The sequence below is a fragment of the Panthera pardus genome, unplaced genomic scaffold (genome assembly GCF_024362965.1).
Source record: "Panthera pardus isolate Hobbes unplaced genomic scaffold, ASM2436296v1 HiC_scaffold_22, whole genome shotgun sequence".
NCBI classification, from domain to species: Eukaryota; Metazoa; Chordata; class Mammalia; order Carnivora; family Felidae; genus Panthera; species Panthera pardus.
In genome coordinates, this window is record NW_026526788.1 from 71,426,816 (window position 1) to 71,445,298 (window position 18,483).

Here is an 18,483-nt window from a genome sequence, read left to right on the forward strand (position 1 = left end):
TTATGCCCAGGATTTAATTATAAGGTTGGCTGGCTCTAAATGAAACTGAAAGGTCAACTGTGACAGTTCATCCATGCCAGTCACTGCCTGATGACAAGGAGTGGGAGTTTCAGGTGTACATCAGGGACACTTATAAGTATGACCTCAGAACCCTGAATCCTAGATTCATTCCCTTGAAGACTCCTGGCTAGAAGTCATCCCCTGTCATTTTTTAGAGTAGGGTAGCTTCCCTCTCCCTGGCAACAATGCAAAGATTTCACCTGACCTGATATTTATGCTTTATAAAAAGTTGTTTGACCTCCTCCAGAGTGCACCCTGCCTCCACTTATTGTCTCCAAATCAGTAAGAAGTGTCAAGTCTCAAAGTAGCATGACTGGGAAGACACATTCTCTGCTGTAGATAGGTAAGAGATATTCACTGAAAAAGTTGCAGAGCCTGAGAAATATGCAGAGGCAGGAATCAGCAGTGCATATATGAATGAGAGTGGACCTGGAGCGTATTGGGCCAAGGGGCATGAAATATAAGACGGGAGAAGGGAGAATTTACTGATGTGCTCCTATGATTCAGGATTTCATGTCTTCTTGATATACCGGTAGTTGCTGATGGCTCTTTAAAATGTGGGCATGCTGATTGCCTCTAGACCATAGGTTGGGGGATGCTAGAACTATCTTGAAGAAATTTTGAGTATTGGAGTCAGAAAACTCAGTAAGTTGGATGCATTGGAATACATAAATTACATATATCAGATAGCCCATTAATGGATTTTATTTTCTTGGAGGTCGTCCAGAACACTTCCTTCATGAAGACAATAAAGAGTAAGGGAAGCTCTGGAGTCTGTGAAACTCAGTGGTAGGTGTTCTCTGTAGGCCATAGTAGAAAATAGAAAATGTTTCCATTCAGCTGGGCTCCCTAGTGTCAGTGGGTATGTCAGGAATCCAGAATAGTAAAGGCCAGGTGGTTGCACCTTTCCTTAAATGTAGATATAATTACCTTAACAGTTAACAAGACCAAGAGGCCAACAGGGCATGTTGGTTGGCAGGAATTTGTGGTATTGCCCAAGTGAGTTCTGACGGATGAGCTAAATTGACAGCCAACTAGATTATTGTTTGACTTACATTAACAGAAGGAAAACAAACAAACCGTGAACCAATAAGCAGAAAGTTGATGTCAGCTGTTCAGTGGAAAATTGTGATTCTTCACCCTTTTTTTATGATTCAGATCTGAATCTCTGGTTCCCAGCACCCATCAAATAAAGTTGAGAAAGCACCCATACTATCTCATCAATATACACAATAAATATTCCTCCAGTTTCTCCAATGGGACCTCAAGCCATTTAGTAGATTATTGGTCACTGGAAAAGGGAATACAGATACTTCTGAAGGGCTTTTGAATAAGGTATTTGAACTCATAGTGATTGCCAACATATCATTAATTTATTCACTTAAAAATCTTTTCAGTATTGTTACTACGTATCTTACGAAGTCATGTTAATATATCCGAAGACACTATTGACAAATTTCATCTTAACTACATGCGAAGAAAAAAAACAAACAAAAAACACATTTCTGGACTGACCCTAAATTAGACTTCTAATCTACTTCCAATTACCAGGAAATATCTAAATTCTAACAAGTCAATAAAGTGTTCTTAAGTCTTGTACACAGTAAATGTGAAGCTCAGAGTATTTTGGCTGGGCAAAGGAAAACATTAATTTATTAGGTCAATGATTCTCAGTGGTAATGAAATAATATTCTTCAGAGGGTTATGGATTTTCATAATTAATTATCTTGAAAAGTAGGGAGTGCTCCTGGCATTTAGAGATGAAGAGTCACAGGTCCTTTGTTAAAGTGGAAACTTATGGAGACTAGGTTAAAAATGGAATTTTGGTATAAATCTGTTTAATTGATTATATTAGGTCTGCAGACTCTGATCATTTTCCCTGTCCCTAGTGCATAATTGGATGGATATATGTAGCCTCTTGTGGACCCCTCATATTAGCTTTCTGACCTGTGGAAAAAGAGCCATTAAATTAGACACGGCCATGTGGAGGAAGTCCCTGAAACTCCTTTCATCCACTCTGGTCCCAATGAAGATGCTAAATCAGAAATTAGAGATCTCATGCTAAAACATGAAATGGAAATAATGAGGAAGTATTATATTTCAAATAGGAGCTGGATCTTTGAGTGGTTAAAATATCGACAAAATTATGATGAAATGTCATAGGAAATGTATTTTCTGTAACACCACCACATGTTAAGGCATACATTCAGTTTTTGATATTTTAAGAGTTTGGAAACCAGATCATTTCATAGATAATAGGAAATACATGATAGGATGGAAATAGATACAGTAATATAAGAGCCAGAAGAATTGGATTGTAGGCATCTGGGAACATTTTAAGCGCTGAAAAATAATTGACAACTCATGGGTAAATAATTTTAATATGTAATTTCTACCGCAAAGATTTTGTATTGTAGTTCTACAGATTTTTAAGAATATATATATGATATAAATAATATAATTTTAATAACTTTGTTAATGAATTACAGGGCTGTTAATAAGTTGATACTAGTAATATGTAGTTGTTAGTCTATTAAAAGGAGTCTCAGATACTCTGTAGACACACGGTGTGCTCAGAGATGCGTGTTGTGGTTGCCATATACAGCATAGCTATTGGTGATGAAGTTTTCTGAATTCATGAACACATTTTTGTTAAATTCTGATCAGAATTGTAGAGCATGTGTTTTCAACTTATGCGGTAGTTGCATTTCTAGAAGATTCAGTGTATGTTGTAAACATGCAAAAGCTACTCTGAGTTTATATGTAAAATGGACTTAAGTTCTAGGCTCAGATAATTATGAACAAAAACTTGTTCATTTGCCATGTTGTTCAAAAGGTATGTGGGATTTGGGTCAATGGAGTTGCCTTGTACATTCAGTATGTCTGCTATCCTTGGCATCCCTTTTGGCCCTTTTAGTAAGTTCCATTAGAATCCATAATTATGGAGATAAGTAATTGCTACCCTTACATTTACCTCCATTGAGAACCACTTACCTAATCAATTTGTATTTTTCTTTAGCCGAAGAACTTTTGTTGTTTCATTTATTGCACATAAGATCTTAGAGCAATTTGCTGACTTCTGGAGAAAATTATATATATTAGTACTGTTATTATATAATTATACATATGATAGTGCTGTTAAATGTTGTGTTGTTAGAGTAATCAAAATTGATGCGTTGATCCACAATCATATTTTACTTTTTATCCACAATAAACTGAAGATTAAATTTCTCAAAGACATTTGGAATTATAATTATCTGAGATAATGACACTATTACTAAACAAAATCTTTTAATTTAGTAAATTAATTAATAAATGAATATCTTTTTTCCTTATAGTCTTTTCTCTTTGCTGATTATAGCTTTTTCATAGCAACTTATGTTAGGCTGATGACACTGGTTCTCAAAATTAGTGTGAAAAAGAAATCTTCAGGAATATGGTGATTTAAATTCTAGGCTGAGGACCAAAAATTTGCTTTATTGCAAGTATTATAGGTGACTGTGAAATAATAGTCCTTGATGCACTTTGACATATATGGCGTTAGGAGGATAGTCTTCCTGAGTACTTTTTTCCTCCCTAGTTTACCTTTAGGCCAGGAATATCTAAGATTATTAACCATTTTTCCATTTTGTTTCTGTTTCATTATATCTGGTCTTTTCTTTTCTTTTCTTTTCTTTTCTTTTCTTTTCTTTTCTTTTCTTTTCTTTCCTTTTCTTTCTTTTTTTTTAATGGGAGGGAGGCAGAGGATAATGCCAATGCCTTTTCCATTTTAGGAAGATCACAAACTTGTGCCTTCTATTCTAAACTAATTTCTAGCACAAAGCAGGGGCTTTAAAAACAAATATAAATGAATATAACTTGGGACTTTTGTTTTCTCCAATTTCTCTTGTCATTTTTAAAAGTCTTCTATATTGGGAATGGGGAAATATAATACCTGTTTCATCACTGTGCCCTAATATAAATGAAGGAATCATATGCTGTACAACCTACCTTTTTGTACTGTGTTGCACTGTATCTAATTTGCATATGGTTACCAGCTTCATAAACACAAGTGGATAAACATCTGATGAATATAATCTTCAAATACTAACACTAAATATCATTAAATTTTTCTCGCTCATTTTTGCCCACTGTAGTCACAACTACAGATAGGGCTAATGGTTTATTTGTGCTGATGAACCAAGCAGCCTTGATAGCTAAGATGTAAGATATTTGAGGAACACCTATGCTTGCTTTATTTCAAAAACATCTATTCGAGTGAGAGACCGTAAGGGCATAAATCTCAGAATATCAGTTGAGAAAGCAGGTTACCAATTCAGTTTAAGCTTGCCCAATGTGAAGACAGATTTGGTATTATTCACCTCCCAGCTCCCCAGGAAGGTGCTCTCCTGGTAAAAAGTCCACCTTGAGTAAAAACAACTCTATGTCATGAAAATGTTTGAGTTCTTCTGGAGTATGTCTTCCTGAATTTAAAACTTCTGATGTTTAGGGACATACTTCCAAATCTATTATCTTTGCCATTAAGTCCTTTCTAAGCCCCCAGAACTGTACTAGATAGAATTTCATTTAGTTGTCAATCTAAACACAACTAGGTTCTGTTTCCTAGTTACTATTGGTTAGGCTGGAGGTCATGTAATTGGGTTCTGACCAATAAACATTTGACCAGTGTCCATTACTCCAGGCCTCTCCCCTAAGAAGCTCTTGTGTCATGCATCCTCTTTTCCCCGTCCAGTAGTTCAGTGGACGGAGGAAGATGAGGACCCGAATGATGGCAGAGTGCAGGAATAGTGCTGGTCCTGGAAGACTCCCTGCAGCCAGACATCTTCCCCAACTGCACCCCTTCTACACTGGATTGTGCCTTAAGCTACAATCAAAGTTTTATTGTGTAAAATTACTGAGATTTTAAGGTAGTTTTTTACAGGAGTAAGCCTACCCTTCCGTGAGTAATTACTATTCCCTTGGCATCTTGCTTGGCATCCTTAATTACAGCACTTTCAATTGAATTACCTTAAATGACCTATTCATTAAATGTGACTTGTGGTATTAGTTTAGTGAATTGTCTGTGAGGTGTTTGGGTTCATTTGCTTATCCCTGTTCATCTCTTAAAGCTTTTGTACACTCTTCTATCCCTTTTATAGGAGTTATTCTCATTGAAGGCTGTCTCTTAGAAGACTTCAGCATAGTCCTTGATCTCGAGTTTGATTGTTGCATTGACATAAGGCATAAAAAAATTAAGTGGTTTTAATTCCAGATGGTCAGAATAGGGCTCAATACGTACAGTATTGTTGGGGTGTTGGTATAAAAGAAGTATGCAGTAGGAGCAGAGCATCAAATTAAGGTGTAGGATATACTAACTATAAATCGAAAACAATTACAAAAAGAAACAAATACCAAAGAAAGAAAATATACTAAAAGCTTTCGATTTATTTTGGTCAGTCTTCTATATTTATTATTAAAAATTATCCCAAAATATCAGAGAATGAAATGAATACCTTCTAGTATGTTTCAACTTAACCTTCTCTGAAGAAATTAATTACAGTAAATTTCCACATTTTAATGTGGAGAATATATCTGGTGTACATGTAGATGTTTTATCAAAATATGGATGCATTTCAAATGCATGTATGCTTTAAGATGAAGAATTACTGCTAGGAATGCGTTGGTGGCTCGGTTGGTTAAGCATCCAACCCTTGATTTCGGCTCAGGTCATGATTTCTCACGGTTCTTGAGATTGAGCCCTGTGTAGGGCTTTGCGCTGACAGTGTGGAGCCTGCTTGAGATTCTCTCTCCCTCTCTCTCTCTTTCTCTGCCCCTCCCCTGCTCTCTCTCTTTCTCTCTCGCTCTCAAAATAAATAAATACATATTTTTAAAAAATGATGAATTACTGCTCTGCACTGCTATGTATGTTCGATTCATTTCTGGTGGCCCCAGTCTAGCATTCTTACTTCTAGGTAAAAAGATAGATGATTGAAAATATTTCAGTGTAATCTCTATCTCAGATAATTATCTTTCTGTCTTCCTTTGACATTTGTAGGTCAAATATTTGCAAATATATATTTGCAAATATATATTTGCAAATTTATATTTGCAAATATAATATCTGTTAATTTTTTTAAATGTTTTTACTCTTCATTGCTGTCATTGCTGTCATCGTCATTGCAGCTAACATATATTGAACTGTCTCTGGGCTAGGTACTTGTATTTAATTCTTCCAATAATTCTGTAAAGTAGATAGTATTATTATCCCAATTGTACTATTAAGAACACAGAAACTCACAAAAGTTAGTTTGTCCAAAGTCACAATTTAATCCATGTTAGAATAGAATTTCCATCTAGGTTTTTATAACTAAAAAGCCAGTGCTTTTTACCTATTTTATACACATCTTTTTTTTTTATTAAGGATAATTGGCAAATGAGATTTGAGACACTATTTCTGGATTGAAAAAAAATTATTTCCTCTATTGAGAATTTGTTGGAAAATGTATAAATAGTATTTGTGAGCTATACGTTATTCTACTTTTTAAATTCCAATTTTAATGTAAAGTATGTAGTAGTTAATTAAACTTGTTCTTCAGATAACAAAAATTATTAATACTGTTTTTCTTTTAGGAAAAGAATTACATAATGTAGAGGTTGATTTTATTCTGAAGAAACTTGTGCTCTGACTGTACTAAGTTTCAGATTAATCACTCTTCTGTTTATATATTTTTAATGTGAAATAGTTTCTTTAAAAAAATTTTTTTTAAATGTGTATGTATTTTTGAGGGAGCGAGAACGAGAGAGAAAGCATGAGTGGGGTAGGGATAGAGAGAGGGGGAGACAAAGAATCCAAAGCAGGGATATGGGGCTCGAACTCACAGATCGTGAGATCATGACCTGAGCTGAAGTGGGACACTTAACCCACTGAGCCACCCAGATGCCCCGATGTGAAATGCTTTCTAATTTATCAGTAATTTTTATTTTATTTTGATCCAGTAATTATTTTTAGTTTTTTTCTTAATTTTAAAGACATTGAATTTGTATTTTTTAAAAAATCTTTTCATTGACTTGTAAATCTGGATTTTTTTAATGGACTTTAGTTTTTAGAGCAGTTTTGGTTCCCAAAATATTGAACAGAAAGTGTAAACATTTCCTATATACTCATTACCTCATACATGCATAGCTTTCTCCATTATCAATACTTTTCACCAGAGTGGTACATTTGATATAATTTATGAACCTACATTAACACATTAAAACCCAAAGTCCAGAGTTTACATACATTAGGGTTCACTCTTGGTCTTGCACATTCTGTGGACTTTGGCAAATTTATAAATGACTTGCATCCACTACTATAGTATCAGAGTAGTTTCACTGCCCTAAAAATTCCCTGTGCCTCTCTCTCTTACTCATCTCTTTCCCCTAACTCCTGGCATACACTGATCTTTTTACCGTCTCCATAGTTTTGTCTTTTACAGAATGTTATGCAGATGGAATCATACAGTGTGTAACCTTTCAGATTGGCTTCTTTCACTTGGTGTGATATGCATTTAAGTTTCTTCCATGTCTTTTGATGGCATGGTAACTCTTGTCTTTTCAGCACTGAATAATATTTCTTTAAATGTACCACACTATTTGTCCACTCAATCTACTGAAGGATACCTTGATTGCCTCCAAATTTTGGAAATTATGAGTAAAGTCTCTGTAAACGTTCATGTGCACTTTTGTCTGGACATAAGTTCTCAGCTTCTTTGGGTCACTACCAAGGAGAACCATGGCTGGATTCTATGTTGTCAGTATGTTAAGTTTGTAAGAAGCTGCCAAAACATCTCTGAAAGTGGCAGTGCCATTTTACATTTCCATCAGCATTGACTGAGGGTTCCTGTTGCTCCACATCATCATACCTGTGAGCATCTGTTACTGTCAGTGTTCTGGATTTTGCCCATTCTAACTGGTGTGTAGTGGTATCTCGTGTTAGTTTGCATTTCCCTGATTACATATGATGTGCAGAATGTTTTTGTATGCTTATTTACTATATCTTATTTGGATATCATTTTTTGGTGAGGTATATTTGGCCCGTTTTTTAATTAGGTTGTTTTCTTATTGTTGAGTTTTAACAGTTCTTCATATATTTTGGATAACAATACTTTATCAGATATATCTTTTGCAAATATTTTCTTCAATGTCTGCATCCATGTCTTGTTTTGTGTCATGTCTTTCACTCAACACGTTTTGATAGTCATCCAAGTTGTTGCATCCATGTAGCGGTAATTTGATCCATTTCAATGTGGTAGAGTATTTTGTTGCATTATTATACCACACTTTATTAACTCATTCTCTTATCTCTTCTTTGATAATATGGTTTTTGTTTTGTTTTGTTTTGTTTTTAGCCATTAAAACTAATACACTTAGGGGGCACCTGGGTGGCTCAGTCGGTTAAGCAATCAACTCTTGATTTCAGCTCAGGATATGATCTCACCTTTCGTGAATTTGAGCCCCACATCGAAGCCTCTGTCTGTCTGTCTGTCTTTCTTTGTCTGCCCCTCCCTTGTTCTCTCTCTCTCTCAAAAAATAAATAAACCTTAAAAAAAAAACCCAAACCTCTAATGCACTTAGTATTCTCATATATATCTCCTGGTTCACAACTGCATACAATTTTGTTGTGTGCAAATTTAGAGGATTTTAGAGGATTTTTCAATTTTAGAGAATTAACTCTTTTGTAAAATTGTTTCATCAAATTATACTCCTTCTAGGGCTGTATAAGTTTTCTTAATGTCTACACTTTTGACAGTACTTGATATTATAAGACATTTTAGTTTTAAGGATTCTGTTGTGGCAGTCTGAATTTGGATTTTCGTAAGAACTAAAAAAGTTCTTTAGTTCTCAAAGATTTATGTGTTTAATCTTTAAAATATTTTATGTATAATCACCAATTGAATTTTCTCTTTTATGAAATTGTGGTCTTTCAAATTTCTTGTGATTTTTGTTTTTCTACTGGATTCTTTTTCTTAATAATTTGTAATAATATTTTATACATTCTTGATGCATGTCTTTTGTTGGCGATATGTGTGGCAAATACCACTTTATGGTTTGGATTTTCACACTGTTTTTTTATGTCTTTTATGAAGAGAAGTTCTTAATTTTAATATAATCTGAAACATCAATCTTCTCCATTTTGTCAGTGATTTGGGGGAGTACTATTTAAAACTTCCTTGTCTTCTCCATTATTAGGTAATATCCCTGAGGTGGTCAGTTGGCTCTAGATTTTTCTATGTGGAAAGGTTTTAATTATTTCTTTAAAATATGATACAATCTATTCATTTTTAAAAGAATGTAACCTATTCAGATTTCTGAATTCTTCTTATGTCTAATTTATTCTTTGGTTTCTAAAAAAATTCCCTTTTTATCCGTCTCACTATGATATAATTAATTTTTCATATCTATATATATATTTTTTTCATTTATCATTTCAGTAGTTTTAGAAAGTTCAACCAGAACTCTTCAAATCTTGCTTCTTCTCTCTTTTCTACCTTCTGTTTTTGGAGTCTAGTAACACCATATCTTTTATGTCTCTTTCATGTTTTTCCTCTGTCTCCTGACCAGTTTTTCAGTTCACTTTTCTCTTTTCTACTGTGTCTAATTTGCTGTTAATCTTATCCATTCAGCTCTTAATTTTGGTTATTGCATTTTCATTTTATAGTTCCCACTTTTTCAGACTAAATTCTTAAAACTATCTATTATAGTTTCTAATTGTCTTTTATAGTTTCCATTTTTTTCTGCAAATTTCTAATCTTTTCTGTTATCTCTTCCGTTATAATAAAGATAATTATTTTAAGGCCTGTGTCTTTTCCCTGATAACATCTCAATTTCCATATCTCTGTGTCATCATCATTTGTTTTTGGTAGCTCCTCTTCTTATTTTCTTAGCTGTTTCAGTGCCTGGTTATTTTAAATTTTGTCCTTGATGCCATATTTGCAGAATCTAATCATAGATTGAGAACTTGGATGAAATCTTTTCCCATGAGAATTTAATTCTGCTATGTGCATGAGGGCGGTAGAACCTTAATTATTTTCAGAGATAAGGTTGATTCAAGGTAGATCTGCAGTCTCTGGAAGGCCTTACATTGCTCAAATTCCTAAGGTTACTCTTTGGGATTAGCTCAGCAGCCTTTGGTGGGCCTAGACTCTGACCCCTTTTCCTATGAAATACTGTCCCCATCCATAATCAGGGACAAAATACTGTCACCAAATGATCCTGGGATTCTATTCTTGTCTGTATCCAGGCCTGGCAAGTTTTCACTCTTTTGCTCTCCAATGTTTTAGACATTAAGAAGTAAAATCTACCTTTTGTAGTTATCTTCAACTTACCTGATTCTGTTTATCATTATTGGCCTCTGAAATACATAAACAGCCTTATAACTTTAGAACCTATAACTTTAGAACCTGTACTATTTAAGGATTTACCCTAACTCTATTTCTGATTTTTTTAAAGATAAATTGTCTTAGAAATATGTTATTAATGTTGATACTATGATACTCCCTTATATCATATTTTTGTTCATATTTATGTGATTTTATCGATTTTTTAGAGGAAAAACAAAACAAAAGCAAGTGTGTTTTATCTTATGTGTACTTTTTATAATTTCTCATGAAAATGCAAATTTATTATCAGATTCCCACCTGTTTTAAATCATCTGTTGTGATATTTCAGAATTGTGGCAATTAGATGTTCCCCTTCTGTGTTTTTAGTTCCTGAGTAGAAAGAGTATATCTCTTTGGTAAGATGTATATGTATGTGTATTTAAGTATTTAAATCAACAGGGACAAAATGAAATGCTATATTTTAACACTTAGAAATGTGGAATTATTTTATATTTTGTTTTTTAAAAAGGCTATATTTATAATATTGTGTGATAATTCACGAAATGATAGCCAATATTTAGGTGACATGTAGTGACAATATTTGCCCTTTCAAAGTCCTAATAAAGATTTCAGCCTGAAACTGTTTTCTTAAAAGGTCTTGCCGTTTGCTTAGTTTGCTTACTGGGAATAGAGGATGATTATCCCTTTGCTTCAGACACAGAATACTTTGAAGTTATGTTTTTAATTAAACCATTCAGAGTACTTCTGAAGGCTTTCAATATTTGTGTCTAATCTTTATACAGAAAGATTCTGACTTTTAAAAATATTACTCAGCCTACATATTAGAAATATTAATATAATTTATATAGTGCAATGTAATATGTTTAAGAATTATTATTTATATCTATACTTTTCCTTTCACATTCATTTTACGTCCTATAATCTGAATTAGAACTTGATCAAATCATTTAATTTCTCTCTATATTATGTGAAGTAGATTAGTACATTTTCATATCTCAAATAAATATATTGAAACACTTTGTAGTAATAAATTTTATGTGTAAGATGACTGTCAATGATCTCTGCCTTCTGGTAGTCAAACTATTATTTAATCCCCTTTCCTTGAGTATGGACAGGATCTGTGACTTCTAAACCAGAAAATATGGCAAGGGTAAGGGTATGTCACTTTGGTAATTATGGCGGGTCACTTCTATGCATATGCTTTAAGTCTGTGTCCTACCAGAAGTTTTTCTCTAGAGAGTTTCTCCCTTCTTGGCTGGCTTTGAAGAAGTAAGTGCAGTTGAAGGCATCATCTAGGAGCTGTAGGGCCATAGCCACTGGTCTCCACCCAATAATAAGCAAGAAACCAAGGCCTTTAGTTCTGTAGCCACAAAGAAATAAATTCTGCCAACCTCCTGAGGAAGCTTAGAAGCAAGCCCAAGCCCACTCAAACTTCTGATGAGAACCCAACCCTAGCAAACAAACCCTAGCAAACCCCAGCTATACAGTGAACCCCAGCTCCCGACAACTTAGTCTCAGAATCAGAGAGCCCAACTATGCTCTATGTTCAGACTCCTGACCCACAGAAACTGTGAAATAATAAATATGTGCTGATTAAAGTAAAGTTTTGTGATTTGCTACTTAGCAATAGATAACTAGTGCAAATATAAACAATTGTGCTTTTATGTAATGTACTTGAATTACATATTTGTGTATTAAATATATAATCACACATTACTCACTTTTAGTGTTTTCAAATTATGAAGGGCATCTCAATCTTTGAGATGAGAAAAGACACTTTCTTGAATGAGTAAAATAATTTCAACAATGCAAATTAAGACTTTCCTGAAAAAAAGATGGTGTTATGTGACACAATGGTTTGTTACAGAATAAAACATAGTTTAAAACATTTTTCTTAATCTGATTATTTCACATTCATATATATAAAATTTTAGGAAGAAAGAATTTAGAATTTTCTTTGTAATATTTCCCTCTCTTTTTGTTGAAACCAAGAGCACACTTTACACACTGTATGTTGGCCAATTTGACAGTAAATTATATTAAAAAAATAATTGTGAGGTACTCCATTCTGATTTTTTAATTACATTTATGTATGAGGTCTGCAATGCAGTAGATAGATTATGATAATCTTGATTCTTAATCACATTATTATACAGGTTATATGAAAATCTATAATGGCTGTGCCAAACATTTCAATGTATCAGCTGATTATATTTACAAGAGATTTATATCAATGTTTATACCAACTGATTTTGATATGTGGGAAATGAGATGGGAAGATCATCATTTGCATAGCTCAGCATTGGGTATAAGTGATACATTTATACATACATTTATAAATTTATACATGTAAACATTTATATATTTATTTGAGATTTTATTCATTTCATCCCTTATAATGAATATATTTTTCCATGAGTGTGATTGTGCTATTAGAATGCAGAATCTTGGATTTTGATTAGAGATATGACAAGTAGACCTGAATTTTTTTTCTTTTTCTCTCTTTTGTCTTTTTTTGAGTGAGTTAGACATGAGACAGATTCGTCTTATAGGATATGACATACTTTTAAGGAAAAATGGTTTATTCATGCCTGGTCTCTGTCTTTACTATGATGATTACAAACAAATCTCATACTTCCTCTACACTTACCAGTCTGTTTCTCCAATTCTATTAGCAAGAGCTCCTCCTTTTCCACCAATTATTTATCTATTTATTATTGGCATGAACTCATGAGTCCCTGTTTTCCCCAGTGGTTTATAATTCATTGTTATACCTAATTATTTAGCATTCATATTGTTCCAGATTTGGCCAGTGGGAGCTACTTCAAGCTCACTTGTGTTTTTGTGACACATACCCATCATCATTTTGTGAATACTTCCTTACTTTCTGTTATAAGAAGATGTTCCAGGCTCATCTTACACCTGTTCTGCCTTGGATCAGCCATTTACAAAATATTTTTGCAGAGCTCTCAGTGCTAGATATGCTCTTTGCTACTGAGGTGCCTTAACTTAGTGACCTGTTCAATAAACAGAACTGGGAAATAGTAATTTATTTATATATACAAATAAATACACATAAATACATATATACATATACATGTGTACATGTGCATGCACACACACACACACATGTATATATTTTAGAAAGCATTACTTCATACCCAAGCTTCCAATTCCAGTACATCTCTCCAGTGTTCTTTTGGACCTTCTCCAGTTTCATAATCGTATGTCTCCTCCATTAGTGAAAACAGTGGCTTCCAGTGACATTAACACATTCCTTATTTGCTCAATTCTGTAATTCAAGAAATACTTTCAGAATTGATTTGTCTATATCACTTTAATAAGCAAACCTGAATAGATTTAAAAGTTTGAATTTTCCACCTTACTCTGCCCAGGATTGAGAATATATAGTCAGATACTGTGTTAACAAGTTATTTGGAATGGTCTCTTTTCTTTCTTCTTTGTTTTCTGTTCCTCCACACCTCTCTCCTCCTATTTTCCTCCTTCCCCTCCTCCTTTTCCCTTCAGGATGGTTATGTAGTATTCACTTGAAATTTATTAGGTTCATTTCTTTTAGTTTACTTTCTGTTTTAGGTGGTTGTTGTTGTTTTTTTCCGCCTTCCCATTCTTATTGTTTTAATATATATATTTTGGAATATGTTGAACATTGACATTCTTTCAAAAGAGAAAAGTATTTAAAAATAAAGAGATTAGTTCCCATTTCCTCTTTTCTCCTCTGGTGAACAACTTCATTGTTTTCCAGTTTATGCTCCTTATGATATACATATATATATTTCATGTATGTATATCTGTGTGTATACACACACACACACACACACACACACACAGGCATAGACATTCATTCTTTTCCTTCTTACACAAAAGGGGACATACTGTAGATATGTATCTGTATTAGATCATTAAAATCATCATTTTTTTGTTTGGTTTTGTTTACAGATGTATAGTGTTCCATTGGGTTTATGTACTGTGGTTTCTTTAACAAATCTTGTGCACAAGGATGTTTAGATAATTTCCAATATTTTGTGATTATAAATGATGTAGTGAATAAACTTTTGCCCATATATTTTCATATTTCTGGATGTTTACTTCCAAAGTTCCTATAAGTAGGATTTCTGGGTTGAAGAATAAATACTCATGTAGATTTGTTAGGTATTGCTAACTTCTCTTCCATAGGAATTTATTCATTTTGTATTCCCAGCAGGTCATAAGTGTAAGGGAGCACTGTTGGTCCAGTCTCCTAAGCAGAGCATATGGTTATGCTTTTGAAATTTTGACAATCTGATCGAGGAGAAATGGCATCTTGTTCTAGCTTTAGCTCATATTTCCCTGATTATAAGTGAAGTTGAACATGTTTTCATATAGTTAAGAACCATTTTTATAGCACTTTTTGTGAGTTGCCTATTTATGTATGTTGTCAGTTTTTCTATGGGATTGTTAGTTCTTCCCTTTTTTAAAGAGTTTTTTTTTTTATAAATTAGAGATTTTAGCCCTTTTATGTCACATATGTTGTCAGTATTTTCTCCCAATTTATTACATCTTTTGAGTTTACTAATGGCATTTATTTTTACCACACTTTTCAGCATACGTATGTTACCATGCAGTCTTGTCTTCTAATATGTTTAAAGTTTATTTTATATGCTCAGATGTCTGATCCATTTAGAGTTTTTTGTTTTTTTTTTTTATGGGTAGGGTGTGAGGATTGAATCTGATTTTATATTTTTCCAAATGGCTATCCAGTTATCTGAATACCATTTATTAAAAAGAGCTTACCCCAATAATTTAAAATACCACTTTTATCATATACTAGATTTTTAGTATATGATAGTTGAGCCTATTTCTGAATTTCTATTTTGTACCTTTGGTCTTTCTACTGATGCAGTGATACTACGCTATTTGAATTGTACAGACCTTGAATATATTTTAGTATCTTTGAAGTCTAGTTTCCCTAAAAGCTCTTCATTTATTTTCTTTTTTTATTGTTTTAAAATTTAATTCCAGGATAGTTAACATACAGTGTTATATTAGTTTCAGTTACATGATGCAGCGATTCAACCATTCTATATATTACTCAGTGCTCATTATGATAAATTTGCTCTTTACTCCCCATCACTTATTTCACCCATCCCCCCACTCACTTACCCTCTGGTAACCATCAGTTTGTTCTCTATAGTTGAAGAGTCTATTTCTTGGTTTCTCTCTCTCTCTCTGCTTCGGAGTCTGTGTCTCCCTCTCTCTCTGCCCCTCCCCTGCTAGTTTCTCTCTCTCTCTCTCTCTCTCTCTCTCTCTCTTTATTTTCCTTTGCTTTTTTTTTTTTTTAATTCCACTTATGGGTGAATTATATGGTATTTGTCTTTTTCTGACTGATTTATCTCACTTAGCATTATACTCTCTAGGTATCCATGTTGTTGAAAATGGCAAGATTTCATTCTTTACGGCTGAATAATATTCTATTGTATATACCATATTTTATCCATTTATCTATCGATGGTTACTTGGGCTATTATATATTTACTTATGCATGTGTACATTACGATCAATTTTTCTGGCTCCTTTAAAGCTTATTGGAATTTTTATTAGATAAAATTGAACATTATCTTTCAAATTAACTGCCATCCTGATGATGTTGAGATGTCCCTATGAAAATTAAAGAATGCGTTTGCATATATTTGTGCCTGCTTTTGTGTTTTGCAGACTGAGTTTTATGCCAAAAGTTCCATTATGTTTCCCTTGGATCTATTGATTTCCTTAGTTATTTGTAGCCATTTGTAGTTTTTTTAAATGACAGCTGAAATCAAACTTTCAAAAATTGTTGTTTAAATTCAACTCATAATTACACATTTCAAAAATACTTTTAATACGATCAAAATTCAGTACTTATTAATATAAAGAATGTAAGACAATATGTGATTCTACTTTGCTTTTTTGAGTTTGAAAACTTAAAAGAGAATGTAATTCTTATATTAGATACCTTCAAGAACTCTATAAAGCATCTCAGCTTAATTTTTAATGAGGTGGTGCTAATTCCTTATTTATGTTAAAACTCTTCATTTGAGAAAATGAAAGCTAGCAAAAATCACTTCCTAAAGAAGAGCATGTAATTTCATTCTCCTGAGAAAATTTATGGTTTGGAGAAAATAAAATTTTAACCATTCCTTTATAAAAATTATATTATGTTGAAGGTTAAATAATTTGAATAACAGTATTATTAAAAAAATAAAAACCATAAACTTCCATATGGGAAGATAGGTTTGTATCTGGAGCTCTTAAAGTCAACATATAGATCAATTAAAAAGTACCTGGCATCCTTACATTTATTAAAGTTAGTTATTTTAGATTGCTGTGGTACTTTGAAAGCCATCTATTTGAACAAATGAGATGCAGAGGGAATATCATGCCTAGCAATGCAGACACTATTATATTGAATATATTCCTGTTCTGAACGTAGTATTGAGAACATTTGCAGCAAGTCAAATTTATTTTTTTGTGACAGACAAAAGAATTATAACAGTATTGTAAATCAATCCTTTAGGATATGTATATACTGGGTACAAAGTGATGGAATTTATGGAGGTGAGCCTAAAGGAAGGAACAAGAGTATAGAAATAGTAGAGAACCTGAAGTCCTTAACCCAGCAACAATGAGTGTGATCGTTTTCTTGCTAGAAAACTACTATATATCACACATTTTGAAATTGCTTTTGGGGAAGTCAAAGGAAACCTAACCCCCAAACTTTCTTTGTTTCACAGAGAATAAAGTGAGTGGTGTATAGGACTGTTATATTTCTACTTTAATTTTGTAGTCAGTGTAAATAAAGATTTACTCTTTTACTCAGTTCTATGTATAAATAAAAAAACTAGTGACACATGGGTGAAAAATGCATTCAGAATGTAACTTGATTATTTAGCTTATTATTCTCAATTGTTGGCCTTTCATTAATTAAAAAGTATGTATTAAAATTATTCCTTTGCTCTGATTAACTATTAAAACTAAAGACGTTTTTTGGGGGTGCCTGGGTGGCTCAGTCAGTTAAAAATCCTACTCTTGATTTTGACTCAGGTCATGATCTGGTTCCTGAGATCGAGCCCCCGCATCTGGCTTTGTGCTGACAGTGTGGATGCGGCTCGGGATTCTTTCTCCCTCTCTCTGCCCTTTACTGCACTTGTGTGTGTGCACTCTCTCTCTCAAAAATAAACAAACATTTAAAAAAAGAACTAAAGATATTTTGAAAACATCTTTGTCATCTTTTAAACTTTTATATATACTTTAAATATTAAGTCACTGATTTCAGTTAGCCTGGTGTATATACCATTTTATAATAATTTATTTTGGAGGGTGTTTCAAGAAGAAACATTATATAAAATCAAGGTGTATCTCTGTTAGGCACTAACTGTCATTTTTACTGAATTCTAGAAACAGGGATATAAAAATGTGAACTTCAGAAATTTTGAAAATACTTATGATCTTCCCCCACTGCTGTAATTAACCATAATTGTGAAGAATTTAAATTAGAATTCATGATTCAGAATGCTCTTATGTTCTTCCATTTTTTATAATATGTTTATGTAAGTTCAGAGTTTGAGCTTCTTAATTTAGGGTTGGATGATTTAGAATAAAAACCTTTTCTTTGATACACAATTGAGGAGATCTGTTTTAAAATACAGATTCATTATGTAGAAATTGGGGGAAACTATATTAATTTCCAAGAATACCAAAAGTAAGAAAGTGGTGTAGATTTATGAATTTCCACAATTTTCTTCCTTTACCTAAAATTGTCACCATATCTTTATCAAGACTTTCAGTTTCTTCTCATTATTAAGGAAGATTACATATCCCCAAACTCTAGTCTTAACCCATCTGCCTTGTGTGACATTCCCTTTTCTCATCTTGCATGGGTATTTATTTGTCTTCACTGTTTCTTTTCTTGACTCATGCTCAAATATTGGCTTTCTACGTTATTTACTGTGAAGATTTGTTGTTAAAACTTCGATTAATGTAATAGTTTTTAAAGATGTTTTAATGTGGAGTTTAATTACTTTCTTGC

General features: G+C 33.0%; 1 protein-coding gene across 1 annotated transcript in view; it reads left to right on the plus strand.

Moving 5' to 3' along the window:
- ATRNL1 (attractin like 1) overlaps window positions 1-18,483 on the plus strand; it is a 764,129-nt gene that overhangs the window by 236,762 nt on the left and 508,884 nt on the right. The gene's annotated exons all lie outside the window — the stretch shown is intronic.